The 15,001-nt window shown below is 56.1% G+C and overlaps 3 protein-coding genes across 26 annotated transcripts in view; 1 reads left to right on the top strand and 2 right to left on the bottom strand.

Moving 5' to 3' along the window:
• The window catches only part of DNAJC5 (DnaJ heat shock protein family (Hsp40) member C5), a 217,063-nt gene that overhangs the window by 60,358 nt on the left and 141,704 nt on the right, over nt 1–15,001 (top strand). The window lies entirely within an intron of this gene.
• Nucleotides 1–15,001, bottom strand: part of STMN3 (stathmin 3) — a 239,048-nt gene that overhangs the window by 156,995 nt on the left and 67,052 nt on the right. Inside the window, exon 1 of one of the 21 annotated variants that reach the window (XM_050746360.1) lies at nt 7,832–7,841. The exons of 18 other annotated variants lie outside the window; for them this stretch is intronic. The gene's annotated coding sequence lies outside the window, so the exon portion shown is untranslated. Of the gene's footprint in view, nt 1–3,585; nt 3,599–7,831; nt 7,842–15,001 lie in introns of those variants that run through there. 2 more of the 21 variants (XM_050746380.1, XM_050746381.1) reach the window with 2 other exon arrangements.
• The window catches only part of ZBTB46 (zinc finger and BTB domain containing 46), a 91,837-nt gene that overhangs the window by 52,554 nt on the left and 24,282 nt on the right, over nt 1–15,001 (bottom strand). The gene's annotated exons all lie outside the window — the stretch shown is intronic.

Here is a 15,001-nt window from a genome sequence, read left to right as displayed (position 1 = left end):
CATGTCGGAGCCCCAGGAGGGCGGGGCAGGCCCAGGGGTTTGGGGAGAGCAGGGCAGCAGGTGCCCCACCAGGCGCAGCTTCACCCGGATTAACTAGGCATCGGGCAAGTGACCAAAACACACTTCAAACCCAGGAAAACAACCATTCAGTCCCGAAGCTGGGGGGTCCACAAGTGACACCTGGCTCTGGGCCACGTGATGGGAACCATCAAAAGCTCCAGGCACCCTGTATTCAGGCTAGGAAGCTGAACGATCATATTTAATTTCCTACATGAATAAAATGTCTCTTCATTCATCAGGAAAACAGAGCCTGTAAGAATTAAGGAGAACAATGAAAAGAAAAAAAAATGCCAGAGATTTTATAGAAGCAGTGGCTGCTGTACAACGTTCACACTTCTACGTAAGTTCAACTTAAATCAAAAGTTCTGAAATGCATTATTATTCAATCAGAGCAGCTTAAAATCAGTTCTATACTCAGAGATTTCATAGTTAAAAAAACAATAAAATTTTCATTTGGGAAAAAAGTTATCTGTTCACTAAAAGGAAAAAAGTAACAATCTTTTGCAGTGGCACGATCTCGGCTCACGGCAGCCTCCAACTCCTGGGCTCCAGCAATCCTCTTGCCTCAGCCAACCGAGGAGCTGGGACCACAGGCTCACACCCCGATGCCTGGCTAACTTTTTCATTTCTTTTTTTTCTTTTTTGAGACGGAGTCTCGCTCTGTCGCCCAGGCTCGAGTGCTGTGGCTGGATCTCAGCTCACTGCAAGCTCCGCCTCCCGGGTCTACGCCATTCTCCTGCCTCAGCCTCCCGAGTAGCTGGGACTACAGGCGCCACCTCGCCCGGCTAGTTTTTTGTATTTTTTTAGTAGAGACGGGGTTTCACCGTGTTAGCCAGGATGGTCTCGATCTCCTGACCTCGTGATCCACCCGTCTCGGCCTCCCAAAGTGCTGGGATTACAGGCTTGAGCCACCGCGCCCAGCCAACTTTTTCATTTCTTGTAGTGACAGGAGTCTTGCTGTGTTGCCCAGGCTGGTCTCAAACTCTTGGGCTCAAGCGATCTTCCCCCCTCCGCTTCCCAAAGCACTGGAATTACAGGCGTGAACCACCACACCCTGACAAAATCGATCATCTTCAAAAGAGATGAGTCGGCTGCAGAAGTATTAAGAATACACATAATCTCTCTAAGTCCAGAACAGGGAAGTTCTGGGAGAATACTTGAATTTACATTTCAAATTTGATAATCCCTCAGCATCAGAAATCTGCTCGTGGGGCCACATCAACCCCACTGTAGTAGAAGAGCAGCTGCAAACCCCAAAACAGAAGCACCCGGGGCCACTCAGGGCCTCGAGCTCGCAACCTGTATTCTGTGTGGGACGCATCTGCCCCGGCCTGGAGGAGTCTACCATCTAATGGACACACCTGGCCACAAGACACACCCCTGTTCACAGGGCACAGCTGTGGGCAGACAGGCGCACTCACGGGACACACCCCTGTTCACAGGGCACAGCTGTGGGCAGACAGGCGCACTCACAGGACACACCCCTGTTCACAGGGCACAGCTGTGGGCAGACAGGCGCACTCACGGGACACACCCCTGTTCACAGGACACACCTGTAGGCAGACAGCTGCTTCCACAGAACACACACCTGTTTGCTGGGCACACCTGTGGCTGCTGCACAGGCTCACAGGCATTTGGTACATCTCAGGTCCCCGTGTGGCAACCCCCATGTGTGAGGTGCCCCTTCAGAGAGGAGCTCCCGATCCACACTGGGGCACAGGTGTCAAGTCTCCAAAGAGTGGGTGCTGTGGGCTGCAGGGTCTAAGGGGCGTCTGCAGCTGCACTGATGTCAGGCTGCCCAACAGCTACCCTAGACCCTCAGAGGGACGCCGCCTCTGCTGTCTCCTACAAAGGCCACCTCAGTTTTTTCTGAGGCTTCTTGGTATGTGCTTTACTTATACGTCACGAATCTCAAGATCCTTCCCTTCAAAGAGAATCGCTTATGAAACGGGCATCAGTATAACCACTCTGGTGACCACAACAACCTGAAGCTCCGGACTCACAAGCCGCGTCACCGTGCAGGTGCTAGGGGCACAAAGCCACGCATGGCTCCGCCCCAACCACGGATAACCAGGTACACAGGCCGCTGGGCAGTTACACTGTGCAGGCTCTGCCCCAGGTGCACAGGCTGCTGCCCACAGTTACATTGTGCAGGCTCTGCCCCAGGTGCACAGGCCGCTGCCCACAGTTACATTGTGCAGGCTCTGCCCCAGGTGCACAGGACGCTGCCACAGTTACATTGTGCAGGCTCTGCCCCAGGTGCACAGGCCGCTGCCCACAGTTACACTGTGCAGGCTCTGCCCCAGGTGCACAGGACGCTGCCACAGTTACACTGTGCAGGCTCTGCCCCAGGTGCACAGGCCGCTGCCCACAGTTACACTGTGCAGGCTCTGCCCCAGGTGCACAGGCCGCTGCCCACAGTTACATTGTGCAGGCTCTGCCCCAGGTGCACAGGCCGCTGCCACAGTTACATTGTGCAGGCTCTGCCCCAGGTGCACAGGCCGCTGCCACAGTTACATTGTGCAGGCTCTGCCCCAGGTGCACAGGACGCTGCCACAGTTACATTGTGCAGGCTCTGCCCCAGGTGCACAGGCCGCTGCCCACAGTTACATTGTGCAGGCAGTGAGGGGGGCTGCATGGGGCCTGTCCTGCCAGGCAGGCAATGCGCCAGCACGCTGTGCTTTTGGGGGCCATTTCAAACCCCAACAGCCACCAGGAGAGGGGAGGTGTTCTCCACAGTGCACGCTAAGGAACTGAGGGCCTCAAAACCAGCACAGCCAGGAGGGATTCAATAGCAAACCTGTGCTTCCAGCTCCAAAGCCTGGGTGCTCCCACCCATCGTGCCATCCTGTGCTGGCACGAGGTCTGCCAACCCTCCCTGGGGTCCGGGGAACAAGGTCATGCGCCTGTCTCCAGCAGAACGACCACCGGCAAACAGGCTCCGCCAAACGTGGCTTCCAGCCTCCTCCTCCCTGGGTCAGCTGGAGCGGAGGAAGAGGGACCTTCCCAGCCACCAGGGCCATCTTGGAAGTGGCGGTGCCCATCCCAAATCCTCTCTCCAACAGACTCCAGAAGGTGACGAGTGTCCGTCATGAGCGCCTCTGAGGACTGAACAGGCGCACTGCTGTTGAGGACACACACTTCCCACTCACTCCAGCCTCTCATGTGAGGACGAATGTGCCCTGGTCACAGCCTGGATAGATCCCGTTTCGCAGGACGCAGAGCCAGGAAATCTGAAGACCGCGATGAACACACTCCATTTGCTGCACTGTGTGTTCAAAGTATTAATTTAGGGCACAGAGTGGGGTTATTTTTCCCTGCGTCCCTAAGGAGCTTTGCTGGGAAGGCTGTTTGTTCTAATAAAAATGTAAAACAGCAGGTGTGATTCAGGCGGTGGCATGAGACATGAGACGGGGAGGGCGGGACGCTTTGGGTGCCCCCTGCTGGCAGCGCCTGGCACGCGGCATCCCAGGCCTCTGGCTCCTCCCCCAGGGCCCCCCCCCCCCCCCCCCCCCCCCCCCCCCCCCCCCCCCGTCCCTGGGTCAAATTCCAAACAACTCAGCCGGCATGAAGGACCCTCTCAAACATCAACTCACACTGTTTTACCACATTCACCCTTGATCTCTCTGTTTTGCCTCTGACTTGAAACCTGCATTTCCATTAGGCTCCATTTAAATCTTTCATTTAAAATTTTGCTTAAGGCCCAGTGTGGTGGCTCACACCTGCCATCCTGGCACTTTGGGAGGCCGAGGCGGGCGGATCACCTGAGGTCAGGAGTTTGAGACCAGCCTGGCCAACATGGTGAAATCCCATCTCTACTAAAATACAAACATTAGCAGGACATGGTGGCAGGCGCCTGTAATCCCAGTTACTCGGGAGGTGGAGGTTGCAGTGAGCCCAGATCTTACCATTGCACTCCAGCCTGGGCAACAAGAGTGAGTCTCAATAATTAAAAAAAAAAAAAAAGGCCGGGCGCGGTGGCTCAAGCCTGTAATCCCAGCACTTTGGGAGGCCGAGACGGGCGGATCACGAGGTCAGGAGATCGAGACCATCCTGGCTAACACAGTGAAACCCCGTCTCTACTAAAAAAATACAAAAAACTAGCCGGGCGAGGTGGCGGCGCCTGTAGTCCCAGCTACTCGGGAGGCTGAGGCAGGAGAATGGCGTAGACCCGGGAGGCGGAGCTTGCAGTGAGCTGAGATCCGGCCACTGCACTCCAGCCTGGGCGACAGAGCGAGACTCCGTCTCCAAAAAAAAAAAAAAAAGGAAAATAAAATAAAATTTTGCTTAAAATGTAATCTAACAGGCCAGGCACAGTGGCTCAGGCCTATAATCCCAACAATTTGGGAGGCTAATGCAGGCGGATCACTTGAGGTCAGGGGTTCAAGTCCAGCCTGGGCAACATGGTAAAACCCAGTCTTTACAAAAAGTACAAAAATTAGCTGGGCATTGGCTGGGCGCGGTGGCTCACACATGCAATCTCAGCACTTTGGGAGGCCGAGGTGGGTGGATTACCTGAGGTCAGGAGTTCGAGACCAGCCTGGCCAACATGGTGAAACCCCGTCTCTACTAAAAATGCAAATATTAGTTGGGCGTGATGGCAGGCACCTGTAATCCCAGCTACTCAGGAGGCTGAGGCAGGAGAATCGCTTGAGCCTGGGAAGCAGAGGTTGCAGTGAGCTGAGATCGTGCCACTGCACTCCAGCCGGGGCGACAGAGTGAGACTCTGTCTCAAAAAAAAAAAATTTTTTTTGCTGGGCGTGGTGGTGCGCACCTGTGGTCCCAGCTCCTAAGGAGGCTGAGGTGGGAGAATCACTTGAGCCTGGGAAGCAGAGTGTGCAGTGAGCTGAGATGGCGCCAATGATCTCCAGCCTGGGCAACAGAGCGAGAGTCTGTCTAAAAAAAAAGTAATTAATAGATAAATCACCATTTTAAAGTGGAAGCAAGATACCCTTGGCTCTAGAATCAAACTGCCAGTGGCCAGGAGTGCTCCGAGGAAGACAGAGGTGGCCACAGCCATCTGTCCTGACCAAGTTTAACTCAGCTACTCTAAGAACTGTTCTACATAATTATTTTGGTGAAACTGTTTTGTTTTCGGACAAGGTGTCACTCAGTCACCCAGGCTGGAGTGCAGTGGCATGATCAGGGCTCACTGCAGCCTCCACCACCTCCCAGGCTCAAGCAATTCTCCCACCTCAGCCTCCTGAGTAGCTGGGACCACAGGTGCACACCACCAAACTCAGCTAATTTTTTTTTTTTTTTAATTTCTTAGAGACAGGGTTTCACCATGTTGCCCAGGCTGGTCTCAAACTGCTGGGCTCAAGCCATCCACCAGCCTCGGCCTTCCAAAGTTCTGCAACTGCAGGCATGAGCCATCACGTGTGGCCTGGTGAAACTAATTTTTTTTTTCTTTTAGATGGCGTCTCACTGTTGCCCAGGCTAGAGTGCAGTGGTGCGATCTCAGCTCACAGCAACCTCCACCTCCTGGGTTCAAGCGATTCTTGTGCCTCAGCCTCCCGGGGAAGTTGGGATTACAGGTGTGCGCCACCACACCCCGCTAATTTTTGTAATTTTAGTAGGCACAGGGTTTCACCATGTTGGCCAGGCTGGTCTCGAACTCCTGGCCTCAGGTGATCCTCCCACCTCAGCCTCCCAAAGTGCTGCGATTACAGGCGCGAGCCACTGTGTGGCCTGGTGAAACTAATTTTTTAATGGGAAAACGTTTTGAACAGACACATCACAAAGAAGAAACATCAGGAGGCAGACACGGACAGAGGCTTCCCCAGCTGTCGGGGAAGTACGCCCGGAACCACAGTGAGCTCCCCCGTGAGAGTGGCCGGGACTAAGAGGCAAGACCACACCATGTGTCCTCGAGGACGCGAGCACCTGGAGCCTGCTCAGCTGCTGGGGCACATGGAATGGTGCAGCCGCTGTGGAAAACAGTTCAGCAAAGCTGAACAGCACAGGACCCGACAACTCTGGCACCCGCCAGAGAAGCAAAACCACGCGTCCAGAAAGACTCGTGCGCGAACGTTCACACGAGTTTCGCTCAGAAAAGCCAAGGTTTGGGAACAACCCAAATGTGCAAACATGCATCAACAGGTGAGCAGGTAAACACAGGGATGCTCCAAACCGCAGAGGCAGCTCAGGCACAAGAAAGGGCTGCTGGGCTCTGTCCCAGCCTCGGCGCCCTGGGGCACCTCCTTGCTCAGCCTTCTGTCCCCCATACAGGTCACGTCCACACCACACGGATTATCCCATAACAATTATGCTCAGTAAGAGAAGACAGTCACCAAGACGAGTGTGTAATTCCCTTTATAGGAAACTCTAGACAACAGAAGTGAGTCCACAATGGCAGACGGCTGGCCGGGGGCTGCCTGGGCTCGGAGGTGGGGAGAGGCTGCAGGAAGCTCCTGGGATGATGGGGAGGGCCTGTGTCTCCAAAACCACTGGCAGCACCACCCAAGAGTTCGAGCTCATCAAATTATACTTGTTAAACAAGTGCCGTTTGTTGCATGTAAATTATGCCTCAGTAAAGGATTAGAAGCTTAGTTTTGTAAAAATATTCTTCCTCAGCTATAATCCTGTGCTCATCCATCCAAGGACCTCGCTGCCATTTGTTACAGTTTGAACACCCCGCCCCCGCCCCCCAAATTAATGTTGAAGTCCTAATCCCTCATACTTCAGAATTCCATCTTATTTGGAAATAGGTCGTTGCAGATGCAATTAGTTAAATTAAGATGAGGTCGCTCGGGCTGGACACAGTGGCTCACACCTGTAATCCCAGCACTTTGGGAGGCCGAGGTGGGTGGGTTGCTTGAGGCCAGGAGTTCGAGACCAGCCTGGCCAACATGGTGAACCCTCGTCTCTGCTAAAAACACAAATATTAGCCAGATGCGGTGGCACACGTCTGTAATCCTAGCTACTCAGGAGCTGGGATTCCTGCTGAGGCAGGAAAATCACTTGAACTGGGAGGCGGAGACTTCAGTGAGCCGAGATCGCGCCACTGCACTCCAGCCTGGGTGACAGAGTGAGACCCTGTCTCAAAAAAAAAAAAAAAAAAAAATGAGGTTACTAGGGGCCCCTAATCCAGTATGATGGGTACCCTTAAAAGGGGGAGAAATTTGGACACAGGCTGGCGGGAAGCGGCAGCAGCGGAGGCCCCGCCAGAGGCTGGAGAGAAGCCTGGAACAGACCCCCCAGCACCCTCCCAGGAACCATGGCCGATACCCGAGCCTCAGACCCCCAGCACCCTCCCAGAACCGCGGTGGGACGACGCCCGAACCTCAGACCCCCAGCACCCTCCCCGAACCGCGGCAGGACGACGCCCGAACCTCAGACCCCCAGCACCCTCCCAGAACCGCGGCGGGACGACGCCTGAACCTCAGACCCCCAGCACCCTCCCAGAACCGCGGCGGGACGACACCCGAACCTCAGACCCCCAGCACCCTCCCAGAACCGCGGCGGGACGACGCCCGAACCTCAGACCCCCAGAACCCTCCCAGAACCGCGGCGGGACGACGCCCGAACCTCAGACCCCCAGCACCCTCCCAGTACCGCGGCGGGACGACACCCGAACCTCAGACCTCCAGCCTCCGGGACTGGGGGAAATAAGTATCTGTTGTTTAAGATGTTCCCTTTGTGGCCCTTTGACATGACAGCCCCAGGTCACTGACACCCCGTTCCTACCACCAAAGAGCGCGATACCACAGATGCCAACAGGAGGAAACACGTTTGTTTACGGGCAGCTCTGCCCACTCTCGCCAAGAAACCCCCCAACCCACTCCCCCAGGGCACCATCCCGGCAGGAAGCAGTGTGGGCACCATCCCCCAGGGCACCATCCCGGCAGGAACCAGTGTGGGCACCATCCCCCAGGGCACCATCCCGGCAGGGACCAGTGTGGGCACCATCTCCCAGGGCACCATCCCGGCAGGAAGCAGTGTGGGCACCATCTCCCAGGGCACCATCCCGGCAGGAACCAGTGTGGGCACCATCTCCCAGGGCACCATCCCGGCAGGGACCAGTGTGGGCACCATCCCCCAGGGCACCATCCTGGCAGGAAGCAGTGTGGGCACCATCCCCCAGGGCACCATCCCGGCAGGAACCAGTGTGGGCACCATCCTGGCAGGAACCAGTGTGGGCACCATCCCCCAGGGCACCATCCCGGCAGGAAGCAGTGTGGGCACCATCCCCCAGGGCACCATCCCGGCAGGAACCAGTGTGGGCACCATCCCCCAGGGCACCATCCCGGCAGGGACCAGTGTGGGCACCATCCCCTAGGGCACCATCCCGGCAGGGACCAGTGTGGGCACCATCCCCCAGGGCACCATCCCGGCAGGGACCAGTGTGGGCACCATCCCCCAGGGCACCATCCCGGCAGGGACCAGGCGTGGGCACCATCCCCCAGGGCACCATCCTGGCAGGAACCAGGTACGGACACCATCCCCCAGGGCACCATCCCCCAGGGCACCATCCCAGCAGGGACCAGGCATGGGCACCATTCCCCAGGGCACCTCGCCAGCAGGGACCAGGCACCACCCCTCACACCAAGGCGTTCATGGTTTACCTTCTTCTGAAAAAATCAAGGTTAGGACATGAATTCTGTGAAACTTGCACAAATGAAATTTCACGTACGTTATATTATTGTTGTTCGTGGTTGCATTTCAAAATTTTTAAGTGAGCTCCTGACTAGAAAACTCTCCAAGACACATTAGCAGAGGCGTCTTTCGACAGCGAGACAGGTGGTCCTGTCCACATCATCTCCAGACTGTCCACGTCATCTCCGGCGAGCAAGTGGGAGCTGGCAATGAGGACTTGAGGTTTTCCATAGGGCAGCCCCCATGTGACCATCTGAAGATGCAAAGCCATGTCTGGCGGCCCCGGGCTGCCCAGGTCTCCGTCGGCGGCCCTGCCAGCCCTGCCCCTCCCTGCCCGCCGGCTGCTTTCAGTTCCTTCACCTCCATTCCAGCTCCAACGCCCAGGCTGCCGCCTCTGCCTCCCCGAACCTGCCGACCGTCACTTCCTTCTTTTTGTTTTTGTAATGGGGTCTCACTCTGTCTCCCAGGCTGGAGTGCAGCAGAGCAATCTCGGCTCATGGCAGCCTCAACCTCCCAGGCTCAAGGGATCCTCCCACCTCAGCCTCCCGAGCAGCTGGGACCACAGGCGAATGCCACCCCACGGGCTAATTTTTTTGTTGTGTAGAGACAGGGTTCCCTCGCATTGCCCAGGCTGGTCTTGAATTCCTAGACTCAAGCGAACCTGCCGCCCTGGCCTCTCAAAGCTCTGGCATGACAGGCGTGAGCCACTGCACCAACATAACGTCACTTCCCTCTACCGGGCGTCCCCAGAGCACAGCACACTTCCCCTTTCCAAACCCCTCTCACTGCCCCGTGCTGCCCTGTCTCAGCCCCAGCCACCAGAGTCTCGGTGGGCCGTGGGCTCCCTGAATGGAGGGGCTTCCACTCCCACCTCAGCAGCTCCAGGCCTCAGCATCCCTCCAGCTTCAGCCAGGTGCCCACCAGTCATACGCAGGGGAAGCCTCGAGCAGTGCCTGGCTCGGGCCATGTGTGAGGGTGGCAGGGGTGCCCAAGATGGACACGAGGTGTTCTGGGCCCCCAGGAGGGGGCTGGGGCAGCTGAGCTCCTAGTCGCTCATTTGGGTTGTGGAGGGGACGTCCAGCAACACACTGGAACAGCTCAGATCTGTAAAGGCGAATGCTGCCATGAATCACAACAGCGGTCTCGAGCCCTCTCAGCTGATGGACACAGCCTCCTCCTCCTCCAGGAAGCCCTCCCGGGTGTTACTGTTCTTACACTGACAGCACACACCTCACCTCACTGCCTGACACTGCCCTGCCCTCCCCTCAGCCCAGGGACCACATCTCAATGCTGGATAGGCCCAACACATACACTTGGGGTCGACAAAACCACAGTACCAGGCCAGACACGGTGGCTCACGCTTGTAATTCCAGCACTTTGGGAGGCCAAGGCAGGTGGATCACCAGGTCAAGAAATCGAGACCAGCCTGGCCAACATGGTGAAACCCCATCTCTATCAAAATTACAAAAATTAGCCATGCGTGGTGGGGGGCGCCTGTAGTCCCAGCTACTCAGGAGGCTGAGGCAGGAGAATCGCTATAACCTGGGAGGCAGAGGTTGCAGTAAGCTGAGGTGGCACCATTGCACTCCAGCCTGGGCAACAGAGTGAGACTCTGTTTCAAAAAAACAACAACAAAAACAACTACACGACTTTTTTTTTTTTTCCCTCAGAAGGAGTCTCGTGCTGTTGCCAGGCTGACCTCAGCTCACTGCAACCTCCGCCTCCTGGGTTCAATCGATTCTCCTGCCTCAGCCTCCCGAATGGCTAACATTACAGGTACGTACCACCATGTCCGGCTAATTTTTGTGTTTTTAGTAGAAACGGGGTTTCACCATGTTGGCCAGGATGGTCTCAATCTCTTGACCTCGTGACCCACCCGCCTCGGCCTCCCAAAGTGCTGGGATTACAGGCATGAGCCACCATGCCCAGCCTATGGTACCTTTTGAACATTAAATCTGCAATACTGACTTACAGTATTTCAAAAATGTCTCGTACTAAGTGCTGATAGAAGGTAAAATGAAACAGCAGCCGGGCAGGGTGGCTCACACCTCTAATCGCAGCACGCTGAAAGCCTGAGGTGGCAGGATCACTTGAGCCCAGGAATTGAAGGCTGCAATCAGTGAGCTCCGATTACACCACTGCGCTCCAGCCTGAGCGACAGAGCGAGACCCCCATCTCTAAAGAAAAAAAAAAAAAGACACAGGGAGGAGAGAAGGTCATGTGACCACAGACAGCGACTGGAGTGATGAAGTCACAAGCCAAAGGATGCCCGGAGTTCCAGCACTGGACTCCGGAACTGAGAGGAGAAGCCTCTGCTGCTGTGAGCTGCCCAGCAGGTGGTACTTTTCACAGCAGCCCCAGGAAACTAATACACAAAGTCATGCATCAACTTTTTTTTTCCTTTTATTTTGAGGCAGAGTCTCGCTCTGTCACCCAGGCTGGAGGGCAGTGGCGCAATCTCGGCTCACTGCAACCTTCGGCTCACTGCAACCTTCAGCTCACTGCAACCTCTGCCTCCCGAGTTCAAGCGATTCTCGTGCCTCAGCCTCCCAAGTAGCTGGGATTATAGGCGTACGCCACCATGCCCGGCTAATTTTTTTTAATTTTTAGTAGAGACAGGGTTTCACCATGTTGGCCAAATTGGTCTCGAACTCCAGACCTCAGTGCTCCACCCACCTCTGCCTCCCAAAGTGCTGAGATTACAAACATGGGCCACCATGCCTGGCCCCAACTTTAAAAAATACTGTAATTTTCTTACAAAGCTAACCAGCTGGCAGAGGAAGGTGCCTCACGCCTGTAATCCCAGCCTTTTGGGAAGCCAAGGCAAGCAGATCACCTGAGGTCAGGAGTTCGAGACCAGCCTGGCCAACATAGTGAAACCCTGTCTCTACTAAAAATAAAAATAAAAAAATTAGCCTGGCGTGGTGGCGGGCACCTGGAATCCCTACTCAGGAAGCTGATGCAGGAAAATCGCTCGAACCTGAGAGGCAGAGGTTGCAGTGAACCGAGAACATGCCACTGAACTCCAGCCCGGGCAACAAGAGTGAAACTCCATCTCAACCACAAGAACAAAAAAAGAAAACAGAAACAAAGCTAATCAGCTTAACAAGGCAAGAAAACTATTTGTGTACATTTTAAATCTGACATACACTGTGACCTGAAATGGTAACTTCAAAAAAAAAAAAATAGAACTTAAATAAGAAAGTTGTAATACCTGCTTAGAATAAAGGCAACGCTATGCTCTCAAGGAATATGATGGAATCTTTTTTTTTTTCTTGAGATGCAGTCTGGCTCTGTCACCCAGGCTGGAGTGCAGTGGTGCAACCTCGGCTCACTAAAACCTCCACCTCCTGGTTCACGCCATTCTCCTGCCTCAAGCCTCCTGAGTAGCTGGGACTACAGGCGCCCGCCACCACGCTCGGCCAATTTTTTGTTTTTTGTTTTTTTTGAGACGGAGTCTTTGCTCTGTAGCCCAGGCTGGAGTGCAGTGGTGCGATCTCGGCTCACTACAAGCTCCGCCCCCTGGGTTCATGCCATTCTCCTGCCTCAGCCTCCCGAGTAGCTGGGACTACAGGTGCCCGCCTCCACGCCTGACTAATTTTTTTGTATTTTTAGTAGAGACGGGGTTTCACTGTGTTAGCCAGGATGGTCTCGATCTCCTGACCTTGTGATCCGCCCGTCTCGGCCTCCCAAAGTGGTGGGATTACAGGCTTGAGCTACCGCGCCCGTCCCAATTATTTGTATTTTTAGCAGAGACGGGGTTTCACAGTGCTGGCCAGGATGGTCTTGATCTCCTGACCTCGTGATCCACCCACTTCGGCCTCCCAAAGTGCTGGGATTACAGGCGTGAGCCACCACACCAGTTGGGATTGGTGTTAATTCTTCTTAAAATGTTTGATAGAATTCAACAGTGAAATGATACATACAATCATATACATACAGAGAGAGAGAGACTTTTGTTGCAAGTTTATTGACTACTGATTCAATTTCTTTATTGAAATTGACTTTTCTTTTTGGAACTAAAAAGTACAATAACTGGGCCAGGAGCGGTGGCTTAAGCCTGTAATCCTAGCACTTTGGGAGGCCAAGGCAGGTGGATCACGAGGTCGGGAGACCGAGACCATCCTGGCCAACACGGTGAAACCCCATCTCTACTAAAAAATACAAAACATTAGCCGGGCACGGTGGCAGGTGCCTGTAGTCCCAGCTACTCGGGAGGCTGAGGCAGGAGAATGGCGCGAACCCGGGAGGCGGAGCTTGCAGTGAGCCGAAATAGCGCCACTGCACTCCAGTTTGGGTGACAGAGTGAGGCTCCGTCTCAAGAAAAAAAAAAAGGTACAATAACTGTAGTGAAAGTTTCTGAACTTCTTTCATTGGAAGTTTTTTGACTACTGATTCTTTATTTGTTATAGGTCTATTCATATTTTCTGTTTCTTCTTGAGTCAGTTTGGTCTGGCTCTGTTGCCCAGGCTGGAGTGCAGTGGCGCCATCTTGGCTCACTGCAACTTCTACCTCCCGAGTTAAAGTGATTCTCCCACCTCAGCCTCCCCAGTATCTCGGACTGCAAGCGCCAGTCAGCATACCTAATTTTTGTATTTTTAGTAGGGACGGGGTTTCACCATGTTGGCCAGGCTGGTCTTAAACTCCTGGCCTCAAGCAATCTGCCTGCCTCAGCCTCTCCAAGGCTGGGATTACAGGCATGAGCCACCACGCCTGGCTAATGTTTTTGTATTTTTTTAGTACAGACGGGGTTTCACTGTGTTAGTCAGGACGATCTCCTGACCTCGTGATCCGCCCGCCTCGGCCTCCCAAAGTGCTGGGATTACAGGCTAAGCCACCGTGCCCGGCCTTCAGCTACTCCATTTTTTAACATTTTGCCGTGTCTGTTTACATCAAGCAATATAGTGGAATCCCTAACCAGTTACTTTTTGCTTAAAAGTTGTACTAGTCCAAAACAAGCGAAGCCACCCATCTGTTCGAGGCAGCGGGACTGGCTTACGGGCGCCGCCTCAGGGCTCGCTCCCCCTCCGAGCAGGTCTCACTCCCCAAGCGGGGCTCGCCCGGTGTCCAGCCTCCGAGGCCATGTGCCAAGTCCCCACCTTGTGCGGCGCAGGCCGTTCCCACAGGGGACACTCACGGAAGCTGAACAGACCTTCCGGAAGCCGAACGGCCCTTCCCACAAGGGACGCCCGCGGACGCCGAAGGGCCCTTCCCACAGAGGACGCCCGCGGACGCCGGCCCTTCCCACAGGGGACGCCCGCGGACGCCGAACGGCCCTTCCCACAGGGGACGCCTGCGGAAGCAGAACGGCCAATCCCACAGGGGACGCCGACGGACGCCGAAGGGCCCTTCCCACAAGGGACGCCCGCGGACGCCGAAGGGCCCTTCCCACAGGGGACGCCCGCGGACGCCGAAGGGCCCTTCCCACAGGGGACGCCCGCGGACGCCGAAGGGCCCTTCCCACAGGGGACGCCCGCGGACGCCGAAGGGCCCTTCCCACAGGGGACGCCCGCGGACGCCGAAGGGCCCTTCCCACAGGGGACGCCCGCGAACACCGAACGGACCTTCCCACCACTCACGAAGCTGAACAGACCTTCCGGAAGTCGAACGGCCCTTCCCACAGGGGACGCCGACGGACGCCGAAGGGCCCTTCCCACAGGGGACGCCCGCGGAAGCCGAATGGCCAATCCCACAGGGGACGCCGACGGACGCCGAAGGGCCCTTCCCACAGGGGACGCCCGCGGACGCCGAAGGGCCCTTCCCACAGGGGACGCCCGCGGACGCCGAAGGGCCCTTCCCACAGGGGACGCCCGCGGACGCCGAAGGGCCCTTCCCACAGGGGACGCCCGCGAACACCGAACGGACCTTCCCACAGGGGACACTCACGGAAGCTGAACAGACCTTCCGGAAGTCGAACGGCCCTTCCCACAGGGGACGCCGACGGACGCCGAAGGGCTCTTCCCACAGGGGACGCCCGCGGAAGCCGAATGGCCAATCCCACAGGGGACGCCGACGGACGCCGAAGGGCCCTTCCCACAGGGGACGCCCGCGGACGCCGAAGGGCCCTTCCCACAGGGGACGCCCGCGGACGCCGAAGGGCCCTTCCCACAGGGGACGCCCGCGGAAGCCGAAGGGCCCTTCCCACAGGGGACGCCCGCGGAAGCCGAACGGCCCTTCCCACAGCGGACGCCCGCGGAAGCTGAACGGACGACGGGAGGTGGCGTGGAGGAGCAGCAACCGCCTGAGCAGTGAGGAAACCCCGCGGACAGCGCGGTAAGGACCCCACCCAGACCACTGGATTTCACCGCCGGCCGCCTTCGACGACGGAGTCCTCAGTCTCCAC

This window comes from Macaca thibetana, chromosome 10 (assembly GCF_024542745.1).
Source record: "Macaca thibetana thibetana isolate TM-01 chromosome 10, ASM2454274v1, whole genome shotgun sequence".
In the NCBI taxonomy this organism is placed as follows: domain Eukaryota; kingdom Metazoa; phylum Chordata; class Mammalia; order Primates; family Cercopithecidae; genus Macaca; species Macaca thibetana.
This window is presented reverse-complemented; position numbering and strand designations above follow the sequence as displayed.